At 48.2% G+C, this 22,056-nt stretch overlaps 75 non-coding genes across 75 annotated transcripts; all 75 read left to right on the forward strand.

Moving 5' to 3' along the window:
* The first annotated feature begins 16 nt into the window (after positions 1-16).
* On the forward strand, positions 17-89 carry trnak-cuu (transfer RNA lysine (anticodon CUU)). The gene has a single exon. It is a non-coding gene; the product is annotated as a tRNA-Lys (tRNA).
* A 73-nt stretch (positions 90-162) lies between these two features.
* Positions 163-237, forward strand: trnat-ugu (transfer RNA threonine (anticodon UGU)). Its single transcript has one exon. It is a non-coding gene; the product is annotated as a tRNA-Thr (tRNA).
* Positions 238-538: 301 nt separating this feature from the next.
* On the forward strand, positions 539-611 carry trnak-cuu (transfer RNA lysine (anticodon CUU)). Its single transcript has one exon. It is a non-coding gene; the product is annotated as a tRNA-Lys (tRNA).
* A 73-nt stretch (positions 612-684) lies between these two features.
* trnat-ugu (transfer RNA threonine (anticodon UGU)) lies at positions 685-759 on the forward strand. The gene has a single exon. It is a non-coding gene; the product is annotated as a tRNA-Thr (tRNA).
* A 303-nt stretch (positions 760-1,062) lies between these two features.
* On the forward strand, positions 1,063-1,135 carry trnak-cuu (transfer RNA lysine (anticodon CUU)). The gene has a single exon. It is a non-coding gene; the product is annotated as a tRNA-Lys (tRNA).
* Positions 1,136-1,208: 73 nt separating this feature from the next.
* trnat-ugu (transfer RNA threonine (anticodon UGU)) lies at positions 1,209-1,283 on the forward strand. Its single transcript has one exon. It is a non-coding gene; the product is annotated as a tRNA-Thr (tRNA).
* Positions 1,284-1,586: 303 nt separating this feature from the next.
* Positions 1,587-1,659, forward strand: trnak-cuu (transfer RNA lysine (anticodon CUU)). Its single transcript has one exon. It is a non-coding gene; the product is annotated as a tRNA-Lys (tRNA).
* Positions 1,660-2,109: 450 nt separating this feature from the next.
* On the forward strand, positions 2,110-2,182 carry trnak-cuu (transfer RNA lysine (anticodon CUU)). Its single transcript has one exon. It is a non-coding gene; the product is annotated as a tRNA-Lys (tRNA).
* A 73-nt stretch (positions 2,183-2,255) lies between these two features.
* trnat-ugu (transfer RNA threonine (anticodon UGU)) lies at positions 2,256-2,330 on the forward strand. The gene has a single exon. It is a non-coding gene; the product is annotated as a tRNA-Thr (tRNA).
* Positions 2,331-2,633: 303 nt separating this feature from the next.
* trnak-cuu (transfer RNA lysine (anticodon CUU)) lies at positions 2,634-2,706 on the forward strand. The gene has a single exon. It is a non-coding gene; the product is annotated as a tRNA-Lys (tRNA).
* Positions 2,707-2,779: 73 nt separating this feature from the next.
* Positions 2,780-2,854, forward strand: trnat-ugu (transfer RNA threonine (anticodon UGU)). Its single transcript has one exon. It is a non-coding gene; the product is annotated as a tRNA-Thr (tRNA).
* Positions 2,855-3,156: 302 nt separating this feature from the next.
* On the forward strand, positions 3,157-3,229 carry trnak-cuu (transfer RNA lysine (anticodon CUU)). The gene has a single exon. It is a non-coding gene; the product is annotated as a tRNA-Lys (tRNA).
* Positions 3,230-3,679: 450 nt separating this feature from the next.
* On the forward strand, positions 3,680-3,752 carry trnak-cuu (transfer RNA lysine (anticodon CUU)). The gene has a single exon. It is a non-coding gene; the product is annotated as a tRNA-Lys (tRNA).
* Positions 3,753-3,825: 73 nt separating this feature from the next.
* trnat-ugu (transfer RNA threonine (anticodon UGU)) lies at positions 3,826-3,900 on the forward strand. Its single transcript has one exon. It is a non-coding gene; the product is annotated as a tRNA-Thr (tRNA).
* A 303-nt stretch (positions 3,901-4,203) lies between these two features.
* trnak-cuu (transfer RNA lysine (anticodon CUU)) lies at positions 4,204-4,276 on the forward strand. The gene has a single exon. It is a non-coding gene; the product is annotated as a tRNA-Lys (tRNA).
* A 73-nt stretch (positions 4,277-4,349) lies between these two features.
* On the forward strand, positions 4,350-4,424 carry trnat-ugu (transfer RNA threonine (anticodon UGU)). The gene has a single exon. It is a non-coding gene; the product is annotated as a tRNA-Thr (tRNA).
* Positions 4,425-4,727: 303 nt separating this feature from the next.
* trnak-cuu (transfer RNA lysine (anticodon CUU)) lies at positions 4,728-4,800 on the forward strand. The gene has a single exon. It is a non-coding gene; the product is annotated as a tRNA-Lys (tRNA).
* A 73-nt stretch (positions 4,801-4,873) lies between these two features.
* trnat-ugu (transfer RNA threonine (anticodon UGU)) lies at positions 4,874-4,948 on the forward strand. Its single transcript has one exon. It is a non-coding gene; the product is annotated as a tRNA-Thr (tRNA).
* Positions 4,949-5,250: 302 nt separating this feature from the next.
* trnak-cuu (transfer RNA lysine (anticodon CUU)) lies at positions 5,251-5,323 on the forward strand. Its single transcript has one exon. It is a non-coding gene; the product is annotated as a tRNA-Lys (tRNA).
* Positions 5,324-5,773: 450 nt separating this feature from the next.
* On the forward strand, positions 5,774-5,846 carry trnak-cuu (transfer RNA lysine (anticodon CUU)). The gene has a single exon. It is a non-coding gene; the product is annotated as a tRNA-Lys (tRNA).
* Positions 5,847-5,919: 73 nt separating this feature from the next.
* trnat-ugu (transfer RNA threonine (anticodon UGU)) lies at positions 5,920-5,994 on the forward strand. Its single transcript has one exon. It is a non-coding gene; the product is annotated as a tRNA-Thr (tRNA).
* Positions 5,995-6,297: 303 nt separating this feature from the next.
* On the forward strand, positions 6,298-6,370 carry trnak-cuu (transfer RNA lysine (anticodon CUU)). Its single transcript has one exon. It is a non-coding gene; the product is annotated as a tRNA-Lys (tRNA).
* Positions 6,371-6,443: 73 nt separating this feature from the next.
* trnat-ugu (transfer RNA threonine (anticodon UGU)) lies at positions 6,444-6,518 on the forward strand. The gene has a single exon. It is a non-coding gene; the product is annotated as a tRNA-Thr (tRNA).
* A 302-nt stretch (positions 6,519-6,820) lies between these two features.
* Positions 6,821-6,893, forward strand: trnak-cuu (transfer RNA lysine (anticodon CUU)). Its single transcript has one exon. It is a non-coding gene; the product is annotated as a tRNA-Lys (tRNA).
* Positions 6,894-7,343: 450 nt separating this feature from the next.
* trnak-cuu (transfer RNA lysine (anticodon CUU)) lies at positions 7,344-7,416 on the forward strand. The gene has a single exon. It is a non-coding gene; the product is annotated as a tRNA-Lys (tRNA).
* Positions 7,417-7,489: 73 nt separating this feature from the next.
* Positions 7,490-7,564, forward strand: trnat-ugu (transfer RNA threonine (anticodon UGU)). Its single transcript has one exon. It is a non-coding gene; the product is annotated as a tRNA-Thr (tRNA).
* Positions 7,565-7,867: 303 nt separating this feature from the next.
* trnak-cuu (transfer RNA lysine (anticodon CUU)) lies at positions 7,868-7,940 on the forward strand. Its single transcript has one exon. It is a non-coding gene; the product is annotated as a tRNA-Lys (tRNA).
* A 73-nt stretch (positions 7,941-8,013) lies between these two features.
* Positions 8,014-8,088, forward strand: trnat-ugu (transfer RNA threonine (anticodon UGU)). The gene has a single exon. It is a non-coding gene; the product is annotated as a tRNA-Thr (tRNA).
* A 303-nt stretch (positions 8,089-8,391) lies between these two features.
* On the forward strand, positions 8,392-8,464 carry trnak-cuu (transfer RNA lysine (anticodon CUU)). The gene has a single exon. It is a non-coding gene; the product is annotated as a tRNA-Lys (tRNA).
* Positions 8,465-8,537: 73 nt separating this feature from the next.
* trnat-ugu (transfer RNA threonine (anticodon UGU)) lies at positions 8,538-8,612 on the forward strand. The gene has a single exon. It is a non-coding gene; the product is annotated as a tRNA-Thr (tRNA).
* Positions 8,613-8,914: 302 nt separating this feature from the next.
* trnak-cuu (transfer RNA lysine (anticodon CUU)) lies at positions 8,915-8,987 on the forward strand. The gene has a single exon. It is a non-coding gene; the product is annotated as a tRNA-Lys (tRNA).
* A 73-nt stretch (positions 8,988-9,060) lies between these two features.
* On the forward strand, positions 9,061-9,135 carry trnat-ugu (transfer RNA threonine (anticodon UGU)). The gene has a single exon. It is a non-coding gene; the product is annotated as a tRNA-Thr (tRNA).
* A 302-nt stretch (positions 9,136-9,437) lies between these two features.
* Positions 9,438-9,510, forward strand: trnak-cuu (transfer RNA lysine (anticodon CUU)). The gene has a single exon. It is a non-coding gene; the product is annotated as a tRNA-Lys (tRNA).
* A 73-nt stretch (positions 9,511-9,583) lies between these two features.
* Positions 9,584-9,658, forward strand: trnat-cgu (transfer RNA threonine (anticodon CGU)). The gene has a single exon. It is a non-coding gene; the product is annotated as a tRNA-Thr (tRNA).
* A 449-nt stretch (positions 9,659-10,107) lies between these two features.
* Positions 10,108-10,182, forward strand: trnat-ugu (transfer RNA threonine (anticodon UGU)). The gene has a single exon. It is a non-coding gene; the product is annotated as a tRNA-Thr (tRNA).
* Positions 10,183-10,630: 448 nt separating this feature from the next.
* Positions 10,631-10,705, forward strand: trnat-ugu (transfer RNA threonine (anticodon UGU)). Its single transcript has one exon. It is a non-coding gene; the product is annotated as a tRNA-Thr (tRNA).
* Positions 10,706-11,008: 303 nt separating this feature from the next.
* On the forward strand, positions 11,009-11,081 carry trnak-cuu (transfer RNA lysine (anticodon CUU)). The gene has a single exon. It is a non-coding gene; the product is annotated as a tRNA-Lys (tRNA).
* A 451-nt stretch (positions 11,082-11,532) lies between these two features.
* trnak-cuu (transfer RNA lysine (anticodon CUU)) lies at positions 11,533-11,605 on the forward strand. The gene has a single exon. It is a non-coding gene; the product is annotated as a tRNA-Lys (tRNA).
* Positions 11,606-12,041: 436 nt separating this feature from the next.
* Positions 12,042-12,114, forward strand: trnak-cuu (transfer RNA lysine (anticodon CUU)). Its single transcript has one exon. It is a non-coding gene; the product is annotated as a tRNA-Lys (tRNA).
* Positions 12,115-12,187: 73 nt separating this feature from the next.
* On the forward strand, positions 12,188-12,262 carry trnat-cgu (transfer RNA threonine (anticodon CGU)). The gene has a single exon. It is a non-coding gene; the product is annotated as a tRNA-Thr (tRNA).
* Positions 12,263-12,565: 303 nt separating this feature from the next.
* On the forward strand, positions 12,566-12,638 carry trnak-cuu (transfer RNA lysine (anticodon CUU)). Its single transcript has one exon. It is a non-coding gene; the product is annotated as a tRNA-Lys (tRNA).
* A 436-nt stretch (positions 12,639-13,074) lies between these two features.
* Positions 13,075-13,147, forward strand: trnak-cuu (transfer RNA lysine (anticodon CUU)). The gene has a single exon. It is a non-coding gene; the product is annotated as a tRNA-Lys (tRNA).
* Positions 13,148-13,220: 73 nt separating this feature from the next.
* On the forward strand, positions 13,221-13,295 carry trnat-ugu (transfer RNA threonine (anticodon UGU)). The gene has a single exon. It is a non-coding gene; the product is annotated as a tRNA-Thr (tRNA).
* A 303-nt stretch (positions 13,296-13,598) lies between these two features.
* On the forward strand, positions 13,599-13,671 carry trnak-cuu (transfer RNA lysine (anticodon CUU)). The gene has a single exon. It is a non-coding gene; the product is annotated as a tRNA-Lys (tRNA).
* Positions 13,672-13,744: 73 nt separating this feature from the next.
* On the forward strand, positions 13,745-13,819 carry trnat-cgu (transfer RNA threonine (anticodon CGU)). Its single transcript has one exon. It is a non-coding gene; the product is annotated as a tRNA-Thr (tRNA).
* Positions 13,820-14,122: 303 nt separating this feature from the next.
* trnak-cuu (transfer RNA lysine (anticodon CUU)) lies at positions 14,123-14,195 on the forward strand. Its single transcript has one exon. It is a non-coding gene; the product is annotated as a tRNA-Lys (tRNA).
* Positions 14,196-14,268: 73 nt separating this feature from the next.
* trnat-ugu (transfer RNA threonine (anticodon UGU)) lies at positions 14,269-14,343 on the forward strand. The gene has a single exon. It is a non-coding gene; the product is annotated as a tRNA-Thr (tRNA).
* Positions 14,344-14,646: 303 nt separating this feature from the next.
* On the forward strand, positions 14,647-14,719 carry trnak-cuu (transfer RNA lysine (anticodon CUU)). The gene has a single exon. It is a non-coding gene; the product is annotated as a tRNA-Lys (tRNA).
* Positions 14,720-14,792: 73 nt separating this feature from the next.
* Positions 14,793-14,867, forward strand: trnat-cgu (transfer RNA threonine (anticodon CGU)). Its single transcript has one exon. It is a non-coding gene; the product is annotated as a tRNA-Thr (tRNA).
* A 303-nt stretch (positions 14,868-15,170) lies between these two features.
* On the forward strand, positions 15,171-15,243 carry trnak-cuu (transfer RNA lysine (anticodon CUU)). The gene has a single exon. It is a non-coding gene; the product is annotated as a tRNA-Lys (tRNA).
* Positions 15,244-15,316: 73 nt separating this feature from the next.
* Positions 15,317-15,391, forward strand: trnat-ugu (transfer RNA threonine (anticodon UGU)). The gene has a single exon. It is a non-coding gene; the product is annotated as a tRNA-Thr (tRNA).
* Positions 15,392-15,694: 303 nt separating this feature from the next.
* On the forward strand, positions 15,695-15,767 carry trnak-cuu (transfer RNA lysine (anticodon CUU)). Its single transcript has one exon. It is a non-coding gene; the product is annotated as a tRNA-Lys (tRNA).
* A 73-nt stretch (positions 15,768-15,840) lies between these two features.
* trnat-cgu (transfer RNA threonine (anticodon CGU)) lies at positions 15,841-15,915 on the forward strand. Its single transcript has one exon. It is a non-coding gene; the product is annotated as a tRNA-Thr (tRNA).
* Positions 15,916-16,218: 303 nt separating this feature from the next.
* trnak-cuu (transfer RNA lysine (anticodon CUU)) lies at positions 16,219-16,291 on the forward strand. The gene has a single exon. It is a non-coding gene; the product is annotated as a tRNA-Lys (tRNA).
* A 73-nt stretch (positions 16,292-16,364) lies between these two features.
* trnat-cgu (transfer RNA threonine (anticodon CGU)) lies at positions 16,365-16,439 on the forward strand. Its single transcript has one exon. It is a non-coding gene; the product is annotated as a tRNA-Thr (tRNA).
* Positions 16,440-16,742: 303 nt separating this feature from the next.
* trnak-cuu (transfer RNA lysine (anticodon CUU)) lies at positions 16,743-16,815 on the forward strand. The gene has a single exon. It is a non-coding gene; the product is annotated as a tRNA-Lys (tRNA).
* A 73-nt stretch (positions 16,816-16,888) lies between these two features.
* trnat-ugu (transfer RNA threonine (anticodon UGU)) lies at positions 16,889-16,963 on the forward strand. The gene has a single exon. It is a non-coding gene; the product is annotated as a tRNA-Thr (tRNA).
* Positions 16,964-17,266: 303 nt separating this feature from the next.
* trnak-cuu (transfer RNA lysine (anticodon CUU)) lies at positions 17,267-17,339 on the forward strand. Its single transcript has one exon. It is a non-coding gene; the product is annotated as a tRNA-Lys (tRNA).
* A 73-nt stretch (positions 17,340-17,412) lies between these two features.
* trnat-cgu (transfer RNA threonine (anticodon CGU)) lies at positions 17,413-17,487 on the forward strand. Its single transcript has one exon. It is a non-coding gene; the product is annotated as a tRNA-Thr (tRNA).
* Positions 17,488-17,790: 303 nt separating this feature from the next.
* Positions 17,791-17,863, forward strand: trnak-cuu (transfer RNA lysine (anticodon CUU)). Its single transcript has one exon. It is a non-coding gene; the product is annotated as a tRNA-Lys (tRNA).
* Positions 17,864-17,936: 73 nt separating this feature from the next.
* On the forward strand, positions 17,937-18,011 carry trnat-ugu (transfer RNA threonine (anticodon UGU)). The gene has a single exon. It is a non-coding gene; the product is annotated as a tRNA-Thr (tRNA).
* Positions 18,012-18,314: 303 nt separating this feature from the next.
* trnak-cuu (transfer RNA lysine (anticodon CUU)) lies at positions 18,315-18,387 on the forward strand. Its single transcript has one exon. It is a non-coding gene; the product is annotated as a tRNA-Lys (tRNA).
* A 73-nt stretch (positions 18,388-18,460) lies between these two features.
* On the forward strand, positions 18,461-18,535 carry trnat-cgu (transfer RNA threonine (anticodon CGU)). The gene has a single exon. It is a non-coding gene; the product is annotated as a tRNA-Thr (tRNA).
* A 303-nt stretch (positions 18,536-18,838) lies between these two features.
* Positions 18,839-18,911, forward strand: trnak-cuu (transfer RNA lysine (anticodon CUU)). The gene has a single exon. It is a non-coding gene; the product is annotated as a tRNA-Lys (tRNA).
* Positions 18,912-18,984: 73 nt separating this feature from the next.
* On the forward strand, positions 18,985-19,059 carry trnat-cgu (transfer RNA threonine (anticodon CGU)). Its single transcript has one exon. It is a non-coding gene; the product is annotated as a tRNA-Thr (tRNA).
* A 303-nt stretch (positions 19,060-19,362) lies between these two features.
* Positions 19,363-19,435, forward strand: trnak-cuu (transfer RNA lysine (anticodon CUU)). Its single transcript has one exon. It is a non-coding gene; the product is annotated as a tRNA-Lys (tRNA).
* A 73-nt stretch (positions 19,436-19,508) lies between these two features.
* Positions 19,509-19,583, forward strand: trnat-ugu (transfer RNA threonine (anticodon UGU)). The gene has a single exon. It is a non-coding gene; the product is annotated as a tRNA-Thr (tRNA).
* Positions 19,584-19,886: 303 nt separating this feature from the next.
* trnak-cuu (transfer RNA lysine (anticodon CUU)) lies at positions 19,887-19,959 on the forward strand. The gene has a single exon. It is a non-coding gene; the product is annotated as a tRNA-Lys (tRNA).
* A 73-nt stretch (positions 19,960-20,032) lies between these two features.
* On the forward strand, positions 20,033-20,107 carry trnat-ugu (transfer RNA threonine (anticodon UGU)). The gene has a single exon. It is a non-coding gene; the product is annotated as a tRNA-Thr (tRNA).
* A 303-nt stretch (positions 20,108-20,410) lies between these two features.
* On the forward strand, positions 20,411-20,483 carry trnak-cuu (transfer RNA lysine (anticodon CUU)). The gene has a single exon. It is a non-coding gene; the product is annotated as a tRNA-Lys (tRNA).
* A 73-nt stretch (positions 20,484-20,556) lies between these two features.
* trnat-cgu (transfer RNA threonine (anticodon CGU)) lies at positions 20,557-20,631 on the forward strand. Its single transcript has one exon. It is a non-coding gene; the product is annotated as a tRNA-Thr (tRNA).
* A 449-nt stretch (positions 20,632-21,080) lies between these two features.
* Positions 21,081-21,155, forward strand: trnat-ugu (transfer RNA threonine (anticodon UGU)). Its single transcript has one exon. It is a non-coding gene; the product is annotated as a tRNA-Thr (tRNA).
* Positions 21,156-21,458: 303 nt separating this feature from the next.
* Positions 21,459-21,531, forward strand: trnak-cuu (transfer RNA lysine (anticodon CUU)). The gene has a single exon. It is a non-coding gene; the product is annotated as a tRNA-Lys (tRNA).
* Positions 21,532-21,604: 73 nt separating this feature from the next.
* trnat-ugu (transfer RNA threonine (anticodon UGU)) lies at positions 21,605-21,679 on the forward strand. Its single transcript has one exon. It is a non-coding gene; the product is annotated as a tRNA-Thr (tRNA).
* Positions 21,680-21,982: 303 nt separating this feature from the next.
* On the forward strand, positions 21,983-22,055 carry trnak-cuu (transfer RNA lysine (anticodon CUU)). The gene has a single exon. It is a non-coding gene; the product is annotated as a tRNA-Lys (tRNA).
* Position 22,056: the final 1 nt, after the last annotated feature.

A 22,056-nucleotide genomic window follows, 5' to 3' on the forward strand; every position in this document is an offset into this window, starting at 1 on the left:
GGTTGCGTAGCAGTAAGCCCGGCTAGCTCAGTCGGTAGAGCATGAGACTCTTAATCTCAGGGTCGTGGGTTCGAGCCCCACGTTGGGCGTGTTTACATTATGGAGGTCTATCCGTCACTCTGAGAGGCTTCAAGTAGTTGAATCAACTATTGCAGATCCAGAGGTGCTGTGGCTTAGCTGGTTGAAAGCGCCTGTCTTGTAAACAGGAGATCCTGGGTTCAACTCCCAGCAGCACCTCACTGTGTTTGTTTCATACAACTGGACCATTTTTTACTTTCACCAATGTTGTGGATTCAAACGTATAGCGTCACAAAGGTCCCAGACGAGAATGCCTCTGGAAGCAACATGCTAAGCCTGGATAGCTCAGGCTTTGGAGCATGCAACTCTTTGTTTGTAGACTATACACCCAGCAATTTTGAAACGTTCATTTGAAACTGTATTTTACAAAATGTCAGCCTTCTGGACACAGGCCAACTTTTTGAAACGATGACGGTCACAAAGGTCCCCGACGAGAATGCCTCTGGTTGCGTAGCAGTAAGCCCGGCTAGCTCAGTCGGTAGAGCATGAGACTCTTAATCTCAGGGTCGTGGGTTCGAGCCCCACGTTGGGCGTGTTTACATTATGGAGGTCTATCCGTCACTCTGAGAGGCTTCAAGTAGTTGAATCAACTATTGCAGATCCAGAGGTGCTGTGGCTTAGCTGGTTGAAAGCGCCTGTCTTGTAAACAGGAGATCCTGGGTTCAACTCCCAGCAGCACCTCACTGTGTTTGTTTCATACAACTGGCCCATTTTTTACTTTCACCAATGTTGTGGATTCAAACGTATAGCGTCACAAAGGTCCCTGTCGAGAATGCCTCTGGAAGCAACATGCTAAAGCCTGAATAGCTCAGGCGTTGGAGCATGCCACTCTTTGTTTGTAGACTATACACCCAGCAAATTTGAAACATTCATTTGAAACTGTATCTGGACAAAATGTCAGCCTTCTGGACACAGGCCAACTTTTTGAAACGATGACGGTCACAAAGGTCCCCGACGAGAATGCCTCTGATTGAGTAGCAGTAAGCCCGGCTAGCTCAGTCGGTAGAGCATGAGACTCTTAATCTCAGGGTCGTGGGTTCGAGCCCCATGTTGGGCGTGTTTACATTATGGGGACCTATCCGTCACTCTGAGAGGCTTCAAGTAGTTGAATCAACTATTGCAGATCCAGAGGTGCTGTGGCTTAGCTGGTTGAAAGCGCCTGTCTTGTAAACAGGAGATCCTGGGTTCAACTCCCAGCAGCACCTCACTGTGTTTGTTTCATACAACTGGCCCATTTTTTACTTTCACCAATGTTGTGGATTCAAACGTTTACCGTCACAAAAGGTCCCAGACGAGAACGCCTCTGGAAGCAACATGCTAAGCCTGGATAGCTCAGGCTTTGGAGCATGCAACTCTTTGTTTGTAGACTATACACCCAGCAATTTTGAAACGTTCATTTGAAACTGTATCTGGACAAAATGTCAGCCTTCTGGACACAGGCCAACTTTTTGAAACGATGACGGTCACAAAGGTCCCCGACGAGAATGCCTCTGATTGAGTAGCAGTAAGCCCGGCTAGCTCAGTCGGTAGAGCATGAGACTCTTAATCTCAGGGTCGTGGGTTCGAGCCCCATGTTGGGCGTGTTTACATTATGGGGACCTATCCGTCACTCTGAGAGGCTTCAAGTAGTTGAATCAACTATTGCAGATCCAGAGGTGCTGTGGCTTTGCTGATTGAAAGCGCCTGTCTTGTAAACAGGAGATCCTGGGTTCAACTCCCAGCAACACCTCACTGTGTTTGTTTCATACAACTGGCCCATATTTAACTTTCACCAATGTTGTGCATTCAAACGTATAGCGTCACAAAGGTCCCAGACGAGAATGCCTCTGGAAGCAACATGCTAAGCCTGGATAGCTCAGGCTTTGGAGCATGCAACTCTTTGTTTGTAGACTATACACCCAGCAAATTTGAAACATTCATTTGAAACTGTATCTGGACAAAATGTCAGCCTTCTGGACACAGGCCAAGCGTTTGAAACGATGACGGTCACAAAGGTCCCCGACGAGAATGCCTCTGGTCGCGTAGTAGTAAGCCCGGCTAGCTCAGTCGGTAGAGCATGAGACTCTTAATCTCAGGGTCGTGGGTTCGAGCCCCACGTTGGGCGTGTTTACATTATGGAGGTCTATCCGTCACTCTGAGAGGCTTCAAGTAGTTGAATCAACTATTGCAGATCCAGAGGTGCTGTGGCTTAGCTGGTTGAAAGCGCCTGTCTTGTAAACAGGAGATCCTGGGTTCAACTCCCAGCAGCACCTCACTGTGTTTGTTTCATACAACTGGCCCATTTTTTACTTTCACCAATGTTGTGGATTCAAACGTATAGCGTCACAAAGGTCCCTGTCGAGAATGCCTCTGGAAGCAACATGCTAAAGCCTGAATAGCTCAGGCGTTGGAGCATGCCACTCTTTGTTTGTAGACTATACACCCAGCAAATTTGAAACATTCATTTGAAACTGTATCTGGACAAAATGTCAGCCTTCTGGACACAGGCCAACTTTTTGAAACGATGACGGTCACAAAGGTCCCCGACGAGAATGCCTCTGATTGAGTAGCAGTAAGCCCGGCTAGCTCAGTCGGTAGAGCATGAGACTCTTAATCTCAGGGTCGTGGGTTCGAGCCCCATGTTGGGCGTGTTTACATTATGGGGACCTATCCGTCACTCTGAGAGGCTTCAAGTAGTTGAATCAACTATTGCAGATCCAGAGGTGCTGTGGCTTAGCTGGTTGAAAGCGCCTGTCTTGTAAACAGGAGATCCTGGGTTCAACTCCCAGCAGCACCTCACTGTGTTTGTTTCATACAACTGGCCCATTTTTTACTTTCACCAATGTTGTGGATTCAAACGTTTACCGTCACAAAAGGTCCCAGACGAGAACGCCTCTGGAAGCAACATGCTAAGCCTGGATAGCTCAGGCTTTGGAGCATGCAACTCTTTGTTTGTAGACTATACACCCAGCAATTTTGAAACGTTCATTTGAAACTGTATTTTACAAAATGTCAGCCTTCTGGACACAGGCCAACTTTTTGAAACGATGACGGTCACAAAGGTCCCCGACGAGAATGCCTCTGATTGAGTAGCAGTAAGCCCGGCTAGCTCAGTCGGTAGAGCATGAGACTCTTAATCTCAGGGTCGTGGGTTCGAGCCCCATGTTGGGCGTGTTTACATTATGGAGGCCTATCCGTCACTCTGAGAGGCTTCAAGTAGTTGAATCAACTATTGCAGATCCAGAGGTGCTGTGGCTTTGCTGATTGAAAGCGCCTGTCTTGTAAACAGGAGATCCTGGGTTCAACTCCCAGCAACACCTCACTGTGTTTGTTTCATACAACTGGCCCATATTTAACTTTCACCAATGTTGTGCATTCAAACGTATAGCGTCACAAAGGTCCCAGACGAGAATGCCTCTGGAAGCAACATGCTAAGCCTGGATAGCTCAGGCTTTGGAGCATGCAACTCTTTGTTTGTAGACTATACACCCAGCAAATTTGAAACATTCATTTGAAACTGTATCTGAACAAAATGTCAGCCTTCTGGACACAGGCCAAGCGTTTGAAACGATGACGGTCACAAAGGTCCCCGACGAGAATGCCTCTGGTTGCGTAGCAGTAAGCCCGGCTAGCTCAGTCGGTAGAGCATGAGACTCTTAATCTCAGGGTCGTGGGTTCGAGCCCCACGTTGGGCGTGTTTACATTATGGAGGTCTATCCGTCACTCTGAGAGGCTTCAAGTAGTTGAATCAACTATTGCAGATCCAGAGGTACTGTGGCTTAGCTGGTTGAAAGCGCCTGTCTTGTAAACAGGAGATCCTGGGTTCAACTCCCAGCAGCACCTCACTGTGTTTGTTTCATACAACTGGCCCATTTTTTACTTTCACCAATGTTGTGGATTCAAACGTATAGCGTCACAAAGGTCCCAGACGAGAACGCCTCTGGAAGCAACATGCTAAAGCCTGAATAGCTCAGGCGTTGCAGCATGCCACTCTTTGTTTGTAGACTATACACCCAGCAAATTTGAAACATTCATTTGAAACTGTATCTGGACAAAATGTCAGCCTTCTGGACACAGGCCAAGCGTTTGAAACGATGACGGTCACAAAGGTCCCCGACGAGAATGCCTCTGATTGAGTAGCAGTAAGCCCGGCTAGCTCAGTCGGTAGAGCATGAGACTCTTAATCTCAGGGTCGTGGGTTCGAGCCCCACGTTGGGCGTGTTTACATTATGGGGACCTATCCGTCACTCTGAGAGGCTTCAAGTAGTTGAATCAACTATTGCAGATCCAGAGGTGCTGTGGCTTAGCTGGTTGAAAGCGCCTGTCTTGTAAACAGGAGATCCTGGGTTCAACTCCCAGCAGCACCTCACTGTGTTTGTTTCATACAACTGGCCCTTTTTTAACTTTCACCAATGTTGTGGATTCAAACGTATAGCGTCACAAAGGTCCCAGACGAGAATGCCTCTGGAAGCAACATGCTAAAGCCTGGATAGCACAGGCGTTGGAGCATGGCCCTCTTTGTTTGTAGATTATACACCCAGCAAATTTGAAACATTCATTTGAAACTGTATCTGGACAAAATGTCAGCCTTCTGGACACAGGCCAAGCGTTTGAAACGATGACGGTCACAAAGGTCCCCGACGAGAATGCCTCTGGTTGCGCAGCAGTAAGCCCGGCTAGCTCAGTCGGTAGAGCATGAGACTCTTAATCTCAGGGTCGTGGGTTCGAGCCCCACGTTGGGCGTGTTTACATTATGGGGACCTATCCGTCACTCTGAGAGGCTTCAAGTAGTTGAATCAACTATTGCAGATCCAGAGGTGCTGTGGCTTTGCTGATTGAAAGCGCCTGTCTTGTAAACAGGAGATCCTGGGTTCAACTCCCAGCAGCACCTCACTGTGTTTGTTTCATACAACTGGCCCTTTTTTAACTTTCACCAATGTTGTGCATTCAAACGTATAGCGTCACAAAGGTCCCAGACGAGAACGCCTCTGGAAGCAACATGCTAAGCCTGGATAGCACAGGCGTTGGAGCATGGCCCTCTTTGTTTGTAGATTATACACCCAGCAAATTTGAAACATTCATTTGAAACTGTATCTGGACAAAATGTCAGCCTTCTGGACACAGGCCAAGCGTTTGAAACGATGACGGTCACAAAGGTCCCCGACGAGAATGCCTCTGGTTGCGTAGCAGTAAGCCCGGCTAGCTCAGTCGGTAGAGCATGAGACTCTTAATCTCAGGGTCGTGGGTTCGAGCCCCATGTTGGGCGTGTTTACATTATGGAGGCCTATCCGTCACTCTGAGAGGCTTCAAGTAGTTGAATCAACTATTGCAGATCCAGAGGTGCTGTGGCTTTGCTGATTGAAAGCGCCTGTCTTGTAAACAGGAGATCCTGGGTTCAACTCCCAGCAACACCTCACTGTGTTTGTTTCATACAACTGGCCCATATTTAACTTTCACCAATGTTGTGCATTCAAACGTATAGCGTCACAAAGGTCCCAGACGAGAACGCCTCTGGAAGCAACATGCTAAGCCTGGATAGCTCAGGCTTTGGAGCATGCAACTCTTTGTTTGTAGACTATACACCCAGCAAATTTGAAACATTTATTTGAAACTGTATCTGGACAAAATGTCAGCCTTCTGGACACAGGCCAAGCGTTTGAAACGATGACGGTCACAAAGGTCCCCGACGAGAATGCCTCTGGTTGCGTAGCAGTAAGCCCGGCTAGCTCAGTCGGTAGAGCATGAGACTCTTAATCTCAGGGTCGTGGGTTCGAGCCCCACGTTGGGCGTGTTTACATTATGGAGGTCTATCCGTCACTCTGAGAGGCTTCAAGTAGTTGAATCAACTATTGCAGATCCAGAGGTGCTGTGGCTTAGCTGGTTGAAAGCGCCTGTCTTGTAAACAGGAGATCCTGGGTTCAACTCCCAGCAGCACCTCACTGTGTTTGTTTCATACAACTGGCCCATTTTTTACTTTCACCAATGTTGTGGATTCAAACGTATAGCGTCACAAAGGTCCCTGTCGAGAATGCCTCTGGAAGCAACATGCTAAAGCCTGAATAGCTCAGGCGTTGGAGCATGCCACTCTTTGTTTGTAGACTATACACCCAGCAAATTTGAAACATTCATTTGAAACTGTATCTGGACAAAATGTCAGCCTTCTGGACACAGGCCAACTTTTTGAAACGATGACGGTCACAAAGGTCCCCGACGAGAATGCCTCTGATTGAGTAGCAGTAAGCCCGGCTAGCTCAGTCGGTAGAGCATGAGACTCTTAATCTCAGGGTCGTGGGTTCGAGCCCCATGTTGGGCGTGTTTACATTATGGGGACCTATCCGTCACTCTGAGAGGCTTCAAGTAGTTGAATCAACTATTGCAGATCCAGAGGTGCTGTGGCTTAGCTGGTTGAAAGCGCCTGTCTTGTAAACAGGAGATCCTGGGTTCAACTCCCAGCAGCACCTCACTGTGTTTGTTTCATACAACTGGCCCATTTTTTACTTTCACCAATGTTGTGGATTCAAACGTTTACCGTCACAAAAGGTCCCAGACGAGAACGCCTCTGGAAGCAACATGCTAAGCCTGGATAGCTCAGGCTTTGGAGCATGCAACTCTTTGTTTGTAGACTATACACCCAGCAATTTTGAAACGTTCATTTGAAACTGTATTTTACAAAATGTCAGCCTTCTGGACACAGGCCAACTTTTTGAAACGATGACGGTCACAAAGGTCCCCGACGAGAATGCCTCTGATTGAGTAGCAGTAAGCCCGGCTAGCTCAGTCGGTAGAGCATGAGACTCTTAATCTCAGGGTCGTGGGTTCGAGCCCCATGTTGGGCGTGTTTACATTATGGAGGCCTATCCGTCACTCTGAGAGGCTTCAAGTAGTTGAATCAACTATTGCAGATCCAGAGGTGCTGTGGCTTTGCTGATTGAAAGCGCCTGTCTTGTAAACAGGAGATCCTGGGTTCAACTCCCAGCAACACCTCACTGTGTTTGTTTCATACAACTGGCCCATATTTAACTTTCACCAATGTTGTGCATTCAAACGTATAGCGTCACAAAGGTCCCAGACGAGAATGCCTCTGGAAGCAACATGCTAAGCCTGGATAGCTCAGGCTTTGGAGCATGCAACTCTTTGTTTGTAGACTATACACCCAGCAAATTTGAAACATTCATTTGAAACTGTATCTGAACAAAATGTCAGCCTTCTGGACACAGGCCAAGCGTTTGAAACGATGACGGTCACAAAGGTCCCCGACGAGAATGCCTCTGGTTGCGTAGCAGTAAGCCCGGCTAGCTCAGTCGGTAGAGCATGAGACTCTTAATCTCAGGGTCGTGGGTTCGAGCCCCACGTTGGGCGTGTTTACATTATGGGGACCTATCCGTCACTCTGAGAGGCTTCAAGTAGTTGAATCAACTATTGCAGATCCAGAGGTACTGTGGCTTAGCTGGTTGAAAGCGCCTGTCTTGTAAACAGGAGATCCTGGGTTCAACTCCCAGCAGCACCTCACTGTGTTTGTTTCATACAACTGGCCCATTTTTTACTTTCACCAATGTTGTGGATTCAAACGTATAGCGTCACAAAGGTCCCAGACGAGAACGCCTCTGGAAGCAACATGCTAAAGCCTGAATAGCTCAGGCGTTGCAGCATGCCACTCTTTGTTTGTAGACTATACACCCAGCAAATTTGAAACATTCATTTGAAACTGTATCTGGACAAAATGTCAGCCTTCTGGACACAGGCCAAGCGTTTGAAACGATGACGGTCACAAAGGTCCCCGACGAGAATGCCTCTGATTGAGTAGCAGTAAGCCCGGCTAGCTCAGTCGGTAGAGCATGAGACTCTTAATCTCAGGGTCGTGGGTTCGAGCCCCACGTTGGGCGTGTTTACATTATGGGGACCTATCCGTCACTCTGAGAGGCTTCAAGTAGTTGAATCAACTATTGCAGATCCAGAGGTGCTGTGGCTTAGCTGGTTGAAAGCGCCTGTCTTGTAAACAGGAGATCCTGGGTTCAACTCCCAGCAGCACCTCACTGTGTTTGTTTCATACAACTGGCCCTTTTTTAACTTTCACCAATGTTGTGGATTCAAACGTATAGCGTCACAAAGGTCCCAGACGAGAATGCCTCTGGAAGCAACATGCTAAAGCCTGGATAGCACAGGCGTTGGAGCATGGCCCTCTTTGTTTGTAGATTATACACCCAGCAAATTTGAAACATTCATTTGAAACTGTATCTGGACAAAATGTCAGCCTTCTGGACACAGGCCAAGCGTTTGAAACGATGACGGTCACAAAGGTCCCCGACGAGAATGCCTCTGGTTGCGCAGCAGTAAGCCCGGCTAGCTCAGTCGGTAGAGCATGAGACTCTTAATCTCAGGGTCGTGGGTTCGAGCCCCACGTTGGGCGTGTTTACATTATGGGGACCTATCCGTCACTCTGAGAGGCTTCAAGTAGTTGAATCAACTATTGCAGATCCAGAGGTGCTGTGGCTTTGCTGATTGAAAGCGCCTGTCTTGTAAACAGGAGATCCTGGGTTCAACTCCCAGCAGCACCTCACTGTGTTTGTTTCATACAACTGGCCCTTTTTTAACTTTCACCAATGTTGTGCATTCAAACGTATAGCGTCACAAAGGTCCCAGACGAGAACGCCTCTGGAAGCAACATGCTAAGCCTGGATAGCACAGGCGTTGGAGCATGGCCCTCTTTGTTTGTAGATTATACACCCAGCAAATTTGAAACATTCATTTGAAACTGTATCTGGACAAAATGTCAGCCTTCTGGACACCGGCCAAGCGTTTGAAACGATGATGGTCACAAAGGTCCCCGACGAGAATGCCTCTGGTCGCGTAGCAGTAAGCCCGGCTAGCTCAGTCGGTAGAGCATGAGACTCTTAATCTCAGGGTCGTGGGTTCGAGCCCCACGTTGGGCGTGTTTACATTATGGGGACCTATCCGTCACTCTGAGAGGCTTCAAGTAGTTGAATCAACTATTGCAGGTCCAGAGGTGCTGTGGCTTAGCTGGTTGAAAGTGCCTGTCTTGTAAACAGGAGATCCTGGGTTCAACTCCCAGCAGCACCTCACTGTGTTTGTTTCATACAACTGGCCCTTTTTTAACTTTCACCAATGTTGTGGATTCAAACGTATAGCGTCACAAAGGTCCCAGACGAGAACGCCTCTGGAAGCAACATGCTAAGCCTGGATAGCTCAGGCTTTGGAGCATGCAACTCTTTGTTTGTAGACTATACACCCAGCAAATTTGAAACATTTATTTGAAACTGTATCTGGACAAAATGTCAGCCTTCTGGACACAGGCCAAGCGTTTGAAACGATGACGGTCACAACGGTCCCCGACGAGAATGCCTCTGGTTGCGTAGCAGTAAGCCCGGCTAGCTCAGTCGGTAGAGCATGAGACTCTTAATCTCAGGGTCGTGGGTTCGAGCCCCACGTTGGGCGTGTTTACATTATGGAGGTCTATCCGTCACTCTGAGAGGCTTCAAGTAGTTGAATCAACTATTGCAGATCCAGAGGTGCTGTGGCTTAGCTGGTTGAAAGCGCCTGTCTCGTAAACAGGAGATCCTGGGTTCAACTCCCAGCAGCACCTCACTGTGTTTGTTTCATACAACTGGCCCATTTTTTACTTTCACCAATGTTGTGGATTCAAACGTTTACCGTCACAAAAGGTCCCAGACGAGAACGCCTCTGGAAGCAACATGCTAAGCCTGGATAGCTCAGGCTTTGGAGCATGCAACTCTTTGTTTGTAGACTATACACCCAGCAATTTTGAAACGTTAATTTGAAACTGTATCTGGACAAAATGTCAGCCTTCTGGACACCGGCCAAGCGTTTGAAACGATGACGGTCACAAAGGTCCCCGACGAGAATGCCTCTGGTCGCGTAGCAGTAAGCCCGGCAAGCTCAGTCGGTAGAGCATGAGACTCTTAATCTCAGGGTCGTGGGTTCGAGCCCCACGTTGGGCGTGTTTACATTATGGGGACCTATCCGTCACTCTGAGAGGCTTCAAGTAGTTGAATCAACTATTGCAGGTCCAGAGGTGCTGTGGCTTAGCTGGTTGAAAGTGCCTGTCTTGTAAACAGGAGATCCTGGGTTCAACTCCCAGCAGCACCTCACTGTGTTTGTTTCATACAACTGGCCCTTTTTTAACTTTCACCAATGTTGTGGATTCAAACGTATAGCGTCACAAAGGTCCCAGACGAGAACGCCTCTGGAAGCAACATGCTAAGCCTGGATAGCTCAGGCTTTGGAGCATGCAACTCTTTGTTTGTAGACTATACACCCAGCAAATTTGAAACATTTATTTGAAACTGTATCTGGACAAAATGTCAGCCTTCTGGACACAGGCCAAGCGTTTGAAACGATGACGGTCACAACGGTCCCCGACGAGAATGCCTCTGGTTGCGTAGCAGTAAGCCCGGCTAGCTCAGTCGGTAGAGCATGAGACTCTTAATCTCAGGGTCGTGGGTTCGAGCCCCACGTTGGGTGTGTTTACATTATGGAGGTCTATCCGTCACTCTGAGAGGCTTCAAGTAGTTGAATCAACTATTGCAGATCCAGAGGTGCTGTGGCTTAGCTGGTTGAAAGCGCCTGTCTTGTAAACAGGAGATCCTGGGTTCAACTCCCAGCAGCACCTCACTGTGTTTGTTTCATACAACTGGCCCATTTTTTACTTTCACCAATGTTGTGGATTCAAACGTATAGCGTCACAAAGGTCCCAGACGAGAATGCCTCTGGAAGCAACATGCTAAAGCCTGAATAGCTCAGGCGTTGGAGCATGCCACTCTTTGTTTGTAGACTATACACCCAGCAAATTTGAAACATTCATTTGAAACTGTGTCTGGACAAAATGTCAGCCTTCTGGACACAGGCCAAGCTTTTGAAACGATGACGGTCACAAATGTCCCCGACGAGAATGCCTCGGTTTGCGTAGCAGTAAGCCCGGCTAGCTCAGTCGGTAGAGCATGAGACTCTTAATCTCAGGGTCGTGGGTTCGAGCCCCATGTTGGGCGTGTTTACATTATGGAGGCCTATCCGTCACTCTGAGAGGCTTCAAGTAGTTGAATCAACTATTGCAGATCCAGAGGTGCTGTGGCTTTGCTGATTGAAAGCGCCTGTCTTGTAAACAGGAGATCCTGGGTTCAACTCCCAGCAACATCTCACTGTGTTTGTTTCATACAACTGGCCCATAGTTAACTTTCACCAATGTTGTGGATTCAAACGTATAGCGTCACAAAGGTCCCAGACGAGAATGTCTCTGGAAGCAACATGCTAAAGCCTGGATAGCTCAGGCGTTGGAGCTTGCCACTCTTTGTTTGTAGACTATACACCCAGCAAATTTGAAACATTCATTTGAAACTGTATCTGGACAAAATGTCAGCCTTCTGGACACAGGCCAAGCGTTTGAAACGATGACGGTCACAAATGTCCCTGACGAGAATGCCTCTGCTAGCATAGCAGTAAGCCCGGCTAGCTCAGTCGGTAGAGCATGAGACTCTTAATCTCAGGGTCGTGGGTTCGAGCCCCACGTTGGGCGTGGTTACAATATGGATGTCTATCCGTCACTCTGAGAGGCTTCAAGTAGTTGAATCAACTATTGCAGATCCAGAGGTGGTTGAAAGCGCCTGTCTTGTAAACAGGAGATCCTGGGTTCAACTCCCAGAAGCACCTCACTGTGTTTGTTTCATACAACTGGCCCATATTTAACTTTCACCAATGTTGTGGATTCAAACGTATAGCGTCACAAAGGTCCCAGACGAGAACGCCTCTGGAAGCAACATGCTAAGCCTGGATAGCTCAGTCTTTGGAGCATGCAACTCTTTGTTTGTAGACTATACACCCAGCAAATTTGAAACATTCATTTGAAACTGTATCTGGACAAAATGTCAGCCTTCTGGCCACAGGCCAAGCGTTTGAAACGATGACGGTCACAAAGGTCCCCGACGAGAATGCCGCTGGTTGCGTAGCAGAAAGCCCGGCTAGCTCAGTCGGTAGAGCATGAGACTCTTAATCTCAGGGTCGTGGGTTCGAGCCCCACGTTGGGCGTGTTTACATTATGGAGGTCTATCCGTCACTCTGAGAGGCTTCAAGTAGTTGAATCAACTATTGCAGATCCAGAGGTGCTGTGGCTTAGCTGGTTGAAAGCGCCTGTCTCGTAAACAGGAGATCCTGGGTTCAACTCCCAGCAACACCTCACTGTGTTTGTTTCATACAACTGGCCCATTTTTAACTTTCACCAATGTTGTGGATTCAAACGTATAGCATCACAAAGGTCCCAGACGAGAATGCCTCTGGAAGCAACATGCTAAAGCCTGGATAGCTCAGGCGTTGGAGCATGGCACTCTTTGTTTGTAGACTATACACCCATCAAATTTGAAACATTCATTTGAAACTGTATCTGGACAAAATGTCAGCCTTCTGGACACAGGCCAAGCGTTTGAAACGATGACGGTCACAAAGGTCCCCGACGAGAATGCCTCTGGTTGCGTAGCAGTAAGCCCGGCTAGCTCAGTCGGTAGAGCATGAGACTCTTAATCTCAGGGTCGTGGGTTCGAGCCCCACGTTGGGCGTGTTTACATTATGGAGGTCTATCCGTCACTCTGAGAGGCTTCAAGTAGTTGAATCAACTATTGCAGATCCAGAGGTGGTTGAAAGCGCCTGTCTTGTAAACAGGAGATCCTGGGTTCAACTCCCAGAAGCACCTCACTGTGTTTGTTTCATACAACTGGCCCATATTTAACTTTCACCAATGTTGTGGATTCAAACGTATAGCGTCACAAAGGTCCCAGACGAGAACGCCTCTGGAAGCAACATGCTAAGCCTGGATAGCTCAGGCTTTGGAGCATGCAACTCTTTGTTTGTAGACTATACACCCAGCAAATTTGAAAAATTCATTTGAAACTGTATCTGGACAAAATGTCAGCCTTCTGGCCACAGGCCAAGCGTTTGAAACGATGACGGTCACAAAGGTCCCCGACGAGAATGCCTCTGGTTGCGTAGCAGTAAGCCCGGCTAGCTCAGTCGGTAGAGCATGAGACTCTTAATCTCAGGGTCGTGGGTTCGAGCCCCACGTTGGGCGTGTTTACATTATGGAGGTCTATCCGTCACTCTGAGAGGCTTCAAGTAGTTGAATCAACTATTGCAGATCCAGAGGTGCTGTGGCTTAGCTGGTTGAAAGTGCCTGTCTTGTAAACAGCAGATCCTGGGTTCAACTCCCAGCAGCACCTCACTGTGTTTGTTTCATACAACTGGCCCATTTTTAACTTTCACCAATGTTGTGGATTCAAACGTTTAGCGTCACAAAGGTCCCAGACGAGAATGCCTCTGGAAGCAACATGCTAAAGCCTGGATAGCTCAGGCGTTGGAGCATGGCACTCTTTGTTTGTAGACTATACACCCATCAAATTTGAAACATTCATTTGAAACTGTATCTGGACAAAATGTCAGCCTTCTGGACACAGGCCAAGCGTTTGAAACGATGACGGTCACAAAGGTCCCCGACGAGAATGCCTCTGGTTGCGTAGCAGTAAGCCCGGCTAGCTCAGTCGGTAGAGCATGAGACTCTTAATCTCAGGGTCGTGGGTTCGAGCCCCACGTTGGGCGTGTTTACATTATGGAGGTCTATCCGTCACTCTGAGAGGCTTCAAGTAGTTGAATCAACTATTGCAGATCCAGAGGTGCTGTGGCTTAGCTGGTTGAAAGCGCCTGTCTCGTAAACAGGAGATCCTGGGTTCAACTTCCAGCAGCACCTCACTGTGTTTTGTTTCATACAACTGGCCCATTTTTAACTTTCACCAATGTTGTGGATTCAAACGTATAGCGTCACAAAGGTCCCAGACGAGAATGCCTCTGGAAGCAACATGCTAAGCCTGGATAGCTCAGGCTTTGGAGCATGCAACTCTTTGTTTGTACACTATACAGCCAGCAAATTTGAAACATTTATTTGAAACTGTATCTGGACAAGATGACAGCCTTCTGGACACAGGCCAAGCGTTTGAAACGATGACGGTCACAAAGGTCCCCGACGAGAATGCCTCTGGTTGCGTAGCAGTAAGCCCGGCTAGCTCAGTCGGTAGAGCATGAGACTCTTAATCTCAGGGTCGTGGGTTCGAGCCCCACGTTGGGCGTGTTTACATTATGGAGGTCTATCCGTCACTCTGAGAGGCTTCAAGTAGTTGAATCAACTATTGCAGATCCAGAGGTGCTGTGGCTTAGCTGGTTGAAAGTGCCTGTCTTGTAAACAGCAGATCCTGGGTTCAACTCCCAGCAGCACCTCACTGTGTTTGTTTCATACAACTGGCCCATTTTTAACTTTCACCAATGTTGTGGATTCAAACGTTTAGCGTCACAAAGGTCCCAGACGAGAATGCCTCTGGAAGCAACATGCTAAAGCCTGGATAGCTCAGGCGTTGGAGCATGGCACTCTTTGTTTGTAGACTATACACCCATCAAATTTGAAACATTCATTTGAAACTGTATCTGGACAAAATGTCAGCCTTCTGGACACAGGCCAAGCGTTTGAAACGATGACGGTCACAAAGGTCCCCGACGAGAATGCCTCTGGTTGCGTAGCAGTAAGCCCGGCTAGCTCAGTCGGTAGAGCATGAGACTCTTAATCTCAGGGTCGTGGGTTCGAGCCCCACGTTGGGCGTGTTTACATTATGGAGGTCTATCCGTCACTCTGAGAGGCTTCAAGTAGTTGAATCAACTATTGCAGATCCAGAGGTGCTGTGGCTTAGCTGGTTGAAAGCGCCTGTCTCGTAAACAGGAGATCCTGGGTTCAACTTCCAGCAGCACCTCACTGTGTTTTGTTTCATACAACTGGCCCATTTTTAACTTTCACCAATGTTGTGGATTCAAACGTATAGCGTCACAAAGGTCCCAGACGAGAATGCCTCTGGAAGCAACATGCTAAGCCTGGATAGCTCAGGCTTTGGAGCATGCAACTCTTTGTTTGTACACTATACAGCCAGCAAATTTGAAACATTTATTTGAAACTGTATCTGGACAAGATGACAGCCTTCTGGACACAGGCCAAGCGTTTGAAACGATGACGGTCACAAAGGTCCCCGACGAGAATGCCTCTGGTTGCGTAGCAGTAAGCCCGGCTAGCTCAGTCGGTAGAGCATGAGACTCTTAATCTCAGGGTCGTGGGTTCGAGCCCCACGTTGGGCGTGTTTACATTATGGAGGTCTATCCGTCACTCTGAGAGGCTTCAAGTAGTTGAATCAACTATTGCAGATCCAGAGGTGCTGTGGCTTAGCTGGTTGAAAGTGCCTGTCTTGTAAACAGCAGATCCTGGGTTCAACTCCCAGCAGCACCTCACTGTGTTTGTTTCATACAACTGGCCCCTTTTTAACTTTCACCAATGTTGTGGATTCAAACGTATAGCGTCACAAAGGTCCCAGACGAGAATGCCTCTGGAAGCAACATGCTAAAGCCTGGATAGCTCAGGCGTTGGAGCATGGCACTCTTTGTTTGTAGACTATACACCCATCAAATTTGAAACATTCATTTGAAACTGTATCTGGACAAAATGTCAGCCTTCTGGACACAGGCCAAGCGTTTGAAACGATGACGGTCACAAAGGTCCCCGACGAGAATGCCTCTGGTTGCGTAGCAGTAAGCCCGGCTAGCTCAGTCGGTAGAGCATGAGACTCTTAATCTCAGGGTCGTGGGTTCGAGCCCCACGTTGGGCGTGTTTACATTATGGAGGTCTATCCGTCACTCTGAGAGGCTTCAAGTAGTTGAATCAACTATTGCAGATCCAGAGGTGCTGTGGCTTAGCTGGTTGAAAGCGCCTGTCTCGTAAACAGGAGATCCTGGGTTCAACTTCCAGCAGCACCTCACTGTGTTTTGTTTCATACAACTGGCCCATTTTTAACTTTCACCAATGTTGTGGATTCAAACGTATAGCGTCACAAAGGTCCCAGACGAGAATGCCTCTGGAAGCAACATGCTAAGCCTGGATAGCTCAGGCTTTGGAGCATGCAACTCTTTGTTTGTACACTATACAGCCAGCAAATTTGAAACATTTATTTGAAACTGTATCTGGACAAGATGACAGCCTTCTGGACACAGGCCAAGCGTTTGAAACGATGACGGTCACAAAGGTCCCCGACGAGAATGCCTCTGGTTGCGTAGCAGTAAGCCCGGCTAGCTCAGTCGGTAGAGCATGAGACTCTTAATCTCAGGGTCGTGGGTTCGAGCCCCACGTTGGGCGTGTTTACATTATGGAGGTCTATCCGTCACTCTGAGAGGCTTCAAGTAGTTGAATCAACTATTGCAGATCCAGAGGTGCTGTGGCTTAGCTGGTTGAAAGCGCCTGTCTCGTAAACAGCAGATCCTGGGTTCAACTCCCAGCAGCACCTCACTGTGTTTGTTTCATACAACTGGCCCATTTTTAACTTTCACCAATGTTGTGGATTCAAACGTTTAGCGTCACAAAGGTCCCAGACGAGAATGCCTCTGGAAGCAACATGCTAAAGCCTGGATAGCTCAGGCGTTGGAGCATGGCACTCTTTGTTTGTAGACTATACACCCAGCAAATTTGAAACATTCATTTGAAACTGTATCTGGACAAAATGTCAGCCTTCTGGACACAGGCCAAGCGTTTGAAACGATGACGGTCACAAAGGTCCCCGACGAGAATGCCTCTGGTTGCGTAGCAGTAAGCCCGACTAGCTCAGTCGGTAGAGCATGAGACTCTTAATCTCAGGGTCGTGGGTTCGAGCCCCACGTTGGGCGTGTTTACATTATGGAGGTCTATCCGTCACTCTGAGAGGCTTCAAGTAGTTGAATCAACTATTGCAGATCCAGAGGTGCTGTGGCTTAGCTGGTTGAAAGTGCCTGTCTTGTAAACAGGAGATCCTGGGTTCAACTCCCAGCAGGGCCTCCTTGTGTTTGTTTCATACAACTGGCCCATTTTTAACTTTCACCAATGTTGTGGATTCAAACGTATAGCGTCACAAAGGTCTCCGACGAGAATGCCTCTGGAAGCAACATGCTAAAGCCTTGATAGCTCAGGCGTTGGAGCATGCCACTCTTTGTTTGTAGACTATACACCCAGCAAATTTGAAACATTCATTTGAAACTGTATCTGGACAAAATGTCAGCCTTCTGGACACAGGCCAAGCGTTTGAAACGATGACGGTCACAAAGGTCCCCGACGAGAATGCCTCTGGTTGCGTAGCAGTAAGCCCGGCTAGCTCAGTCGGTAGAGCATGAGACTCTTAATCTCAGGGTCGTGGGTTCGAGCCCCACGTTGGGCGTGTTTACATTATGGAGGTCTATCCGTCACTCTGAGAGGCTTCAAGTAGTTGAATCAACTATTGCAGATCCAGAGGTGCTGTGGCTTAGCTGGTTGAAAGCGCCTGTCTCGTAAACAGGAGATCCTGGGTTCAACTCCCAGCAGCACCTCACTGTGTTTTGTTTCATACAACTGGCCCATTTTTAACTTTCACCAATGTTGTGGATTCAAACGTATAGCGTCACAAAGGTCCCAGACGAGAATGCCTCTGGAAGCAACATGCTAAGCCTGGATAGCTCAGGCTTTGGAGCATGCAACTCTTTGTTTGTAGACTATACAGCCAGCAAATTTGAAACATTTATTTGAAACTGTATCTGGACAAGATGACAGCCTTCTGGACACAGGCCAAGCGTTTGAAACGATGACGGTCACAAAGGTCCCCGACGAGAATGCCTCTGGTTGCGTAGCAGTAAGCCCGGCTAGCTCAGTCGGTAGAGCATGAGACTCTTAATCTCAGGGTCGTGGGTTCGAGCCCCACGTTGGGCGTGTTTACATTATGGAGGTCTATCCGTCACTCTGAGAGGCTTCAAGTAGTTGAATCAACTATTGCAGATCCAGAGGTGCTGTGGCTTAGCTGGTTGAAAGTGCCTGTCTTGTAAACAGCAGATCCTGGGTTCAACTCCCAGCAGCACCTCACTGTGTTTGTTTCATACAACTGGCCCCTTTTTAACTTTCACCAATGTTGTGGATTCAAACGTATAGCGTCACAAAGGTCCCAGACGAGAATGCCTCTGGAAGCAACATGCTAAAGCCTGGATAGCTCAGGCGTTGGAGCATGGCACTCTTTGTTTGTAGACTATACACCCATCAAATTTGAAACATTCATTTGAAACTGTATCTGGACAAAATGTCAGCCTTCTGGACACAGGCCAAGCGTTTGAAACGATGACGGTCACAAAGGTCCCCGACGAGAATGCCTCTGGTTGCGTAGCAGTAAGCCCGGCTAGCTCAGTCGGTAGAGCATGAGACTCTTAATCTCAGGGTCGTGGGTTCGAGCCCCACGTTGGGCGTGTTTACATTATGGAGGTCTATCCGTCACTCTGAGAGGCTTCAAGTAGTTGAATCAACTATTGCAGATCCAGAGGTGCTGTGGCTTAGCTGGTTGAAAGCGCCTGTCTCGTAAACAGGAGATCCTGGGTTCAACTTCCAGCAGCACCTCACTGTGTTTTGTTTCATACAACTGGCCCATTTTTAACTTTCACCAATGTTGTGGATTCAAACGTATAGCGTCACAAAGGTCCCAGACGAGAATGCCTCTGGAAGCAACATGCTAAGCCTGGATAGCTCAGGCTTTGGAGCATGCAACTCTTTGTTTGTACACTATACAGCCAGCAAATTTGAAACATTTATTTGAAACTGTATCTGGACAAGATGACAGCCTTCTGGACACAGGCCAAGCGTTTGAAACGATGACGGTCACAAAGGTCCCCGACGAGAATGCCTCTGGTTGCGTAGCAGTAAGCCCGGCTAGCTCAGTCGGTAGAGCATGAGACTCTTAATCTCAGGGTCGTGGGTTCGAGCCCCACGTTGGGCGTGTTTACATTATGGAGGTCTATCCGTCACTCTGAGAGGCTTCAAGTAGTTGAATCAACTATTGCAGATCCAGAGGTGCTGTGGCTTAGCTGGTTGAAAGCGCCTGTCTCGTAAACAGGAGATCCTGGGTTCAACTTCCAGCAGCACCTCACTGTGTTTTGTTTCATACAACTGGCCCATTTTTAACTTTCACCAATGTTGTGGATTCAAACGTATAGCGTCACAAAGGTCCCAGACGAGAATGCCTCTGGAAGCAACATGCTAAGCCTGGATAGCTCAGGCTTTGGAGCATGCAACTCTTTGTTTGTACACTATACAGCCAGCAAATTTGAAACATTTATTTGAAACTGTATCTGGACAAGATGACAGCCTTCTGGACACAGGCCAAGCGTTTGAAACGATGACGGTCACAAAGGTCCCCGACGAGAATGCCTCTGGTTGCGTAGCAGTAAGCCCGGCTAGCTCAGTCGGTAGAGCATGAGACTCTTAATCTCAGGGTCGTGGGTTCGAGCCCCACGTTGGGCGTGTTTACATTATGGAGGTCTATCCGTCACTCTGAGAGGCTTCAAGTAGTTGAATCAACTATTGCAGATCCAGAGGTGCTGTGGCTTAGCTGGTTGAAAGTGCCTGTCTTGTAAACAGCAGATCCTGGGTTCAACTCCCAGCAGCACCTCACTGTGTTTGTTTCATACAACTGGCCCATTTTTAACTTTCACCAATGTTGTGGATTCAAACGTTTAGCGTCACAAAGGTCCCAGACGAGAATGCCTCTGGAAGCAACATGCTAAAGCCTGGATAGCTCAGGCGTTGGAGCATGGCACTCTTTGTTTGTAGACTATACACCCATCAAATTTGAAACATTCATTTGAAACTGTATCTGGACAAAATGTCAGCCTTCTGGACACAGGCCAAGCGTTTGAAACGATGACGGTCACAAAGGTCCCCGACGAGAATGCCTCTGGTTGCGTAGCAGTAAGCCCGGCTAGCTCAGTCGGTAGAGCATGAGACTCTTAATCTCAGGGTCGTGGGTTCGAGCCCCACGTTGGGCGTGTTTACATTATGGAGGTCTATCCGTCACTCTGAGAGGCTTCAAGTAGTTGAATCAACTATTGCAGATCCAGAGGTGCTGTGGCTTAGCTGGTTGAAAGTGCCTGTCTTGTAAACAGGAGATCCTGGGTTCAACTCCCAGCAGGGCCTCCTTGTGTTTGTTTCATACAACTGGCCCATTTTTAACTTTCACCAATGTTGTGGATTCAAACGTATAGCGTCACAAAGGTCTCCGACGAGAATGCCTCTGGAAGCAACATGCTAAAGCCTTGATAGCTCAGGCGTTGGAGCATGGCACTCTTTGTTTGTAGACTATACAGCCAGCAAATTTGAAACATTCATTTGAAACTGTATCTGGACAAGATGACAGCCTTCTGGACACAGGCCAAGCGTTTGAAACGATGACGGTCACAAAGGTCCCCGACGAGAATGCCTCTGGTTGCGTAGCAGTAAGCCCGGCTAGCTCAGTCGGTAGAGCATGAGACTCTTAATCTCAGGGTCGTGGGTTCGAGCCCCACGTTGGGCGTGTTTACGTTATGGAGGTCTATCCGTCACTCTGAGAGGCTTCAAGTAGTTGAATCAACTATTGCAGATCCAGAGGTGCTGTGGCTTAGCTGGTTGAAAGCGCCTGTCTCGTAAACAGCAGATCCTGGGTTCAACTCCCAGCAGCACCTCACTGTGTTTGTTTCATACAACTGGCCCATTTTTAACTTTCACCAATGTTGTGGATTCAAACGTTTAGCGTCACAAAGGTCCCAGACGAGAATGCCTCTGGAAGCAACATGCTAAAGCCTGGATAGCTCAGGCGTTGGAGCATGGCACTCTTTGTTTGTAGACTATACACCCAGCAAATTTGAAACATTCATTTGAAACTGTATCTGGACAAAATGTCAGCCTTCTGGACACAGGCCAAGCGTTTGAAACGATGACGGTCACAAAGGTCCCCGACGAGAATGCCTCTGGTTGCGTAGCAGTAAGCCCGGCTAGCTCAGTCGGTAGAGCATGAGACTCTTAATCTCAGGGTCGTGGGTTTGAGCCCCACGTTGGGCGTGTTTACATTATGGAGGTCTATCCGTCACTCTGAGAGGCTTCAAGTAGTTGAATCAACTATTGCGGATCCAGAGGTGCTGTGGCTTAGCTGGTTGAAAGTGCCTGTCTTGTAAACAGCAGATCCTGGGTTCAACTCCCAGCAGCACCTCACTGTGTTTGTTTCATACAACTGGCCCCTTTTTAACTTTCACCAATGTTGTGGATTCAAACGTATAGCGTCACAAAGGTCCCAGACGAGAATGCCTCTGGAAGCAACATGCTAAAGCCTGGATAGCTCAGGCGTTGGAGCATGGCACTCTTTGTTTGTAGACTATACACCCAGAAAATTTGAAACATTCATTTGAAACTGTATCTGGACAAAATGACAGCCTTCTGGACACAGGCCAAGCGTTTGAAACGATGACGGTCACAAAGGTCCCCGACGAGAATGCCTCTGGTTGCGTAGCAGTAAGCCCGGCTAGCTCAGTCGGTAGAGCGTGAGACTCTTAATCTCAGGGTCGTGGGTTCGAGCCCCACGTTGGGCGTGGTTACATTATGGAGGTCTATCCGTCACTCTGAGAGGCTTCAAGTAGTTGAATCAACTATTGCAGATCCAGAGGTGCTGTGGCTTAGCTGGTTGAAAGTGCCTGTCTTGTAAACAGGAGATCCTGGGTTCAACTCCCAGCAGGGCCTCCTTGTGTTTGTTTCATACAACTGGCCCATTTTTAACTTTCACCAATGTTGTGGATTCAAACGTATAGCGTCACAAAGGTCTCCGACGAGAATGCCTCTGGAAGCAACATGCTAAAGCCTTGATAGCTCAGGCGTTGGAGCATGGCACTCTTTGTTTGTAGACTATACAGCCAGCAAATTTGAAACATTCATTTGAAACTGTATCTGGACAAGATGACAGCCTTCTGGACACAGGCCAAGCGTTTGAAACGATGACGGTCACAAAGGTCCCCGACGAGAATGCCTCTGGTTGCGTAGCAGTAAGCCCGGCTAGCTCAGTCGGTAGAGCATGAGACTCTTAATCTCAGGGTCGTGGGTTCGAGCCCCACGTTGGGCGT

This window comes from Osmerus mordax, chromosome 7 (genome assembly GCF_038355195.1).
Source record: "Osmerus mordax isolate fOsmMor3 chromosome 7, fOsmMor3.pri, whole genome shotgun sequence".
Lineage (NCBI taxonomy): Eukaryota > Metazoa > Chordata > Actinopteri > Osmeriformes > Osmeridae > Osmerus > Osmerus mordax.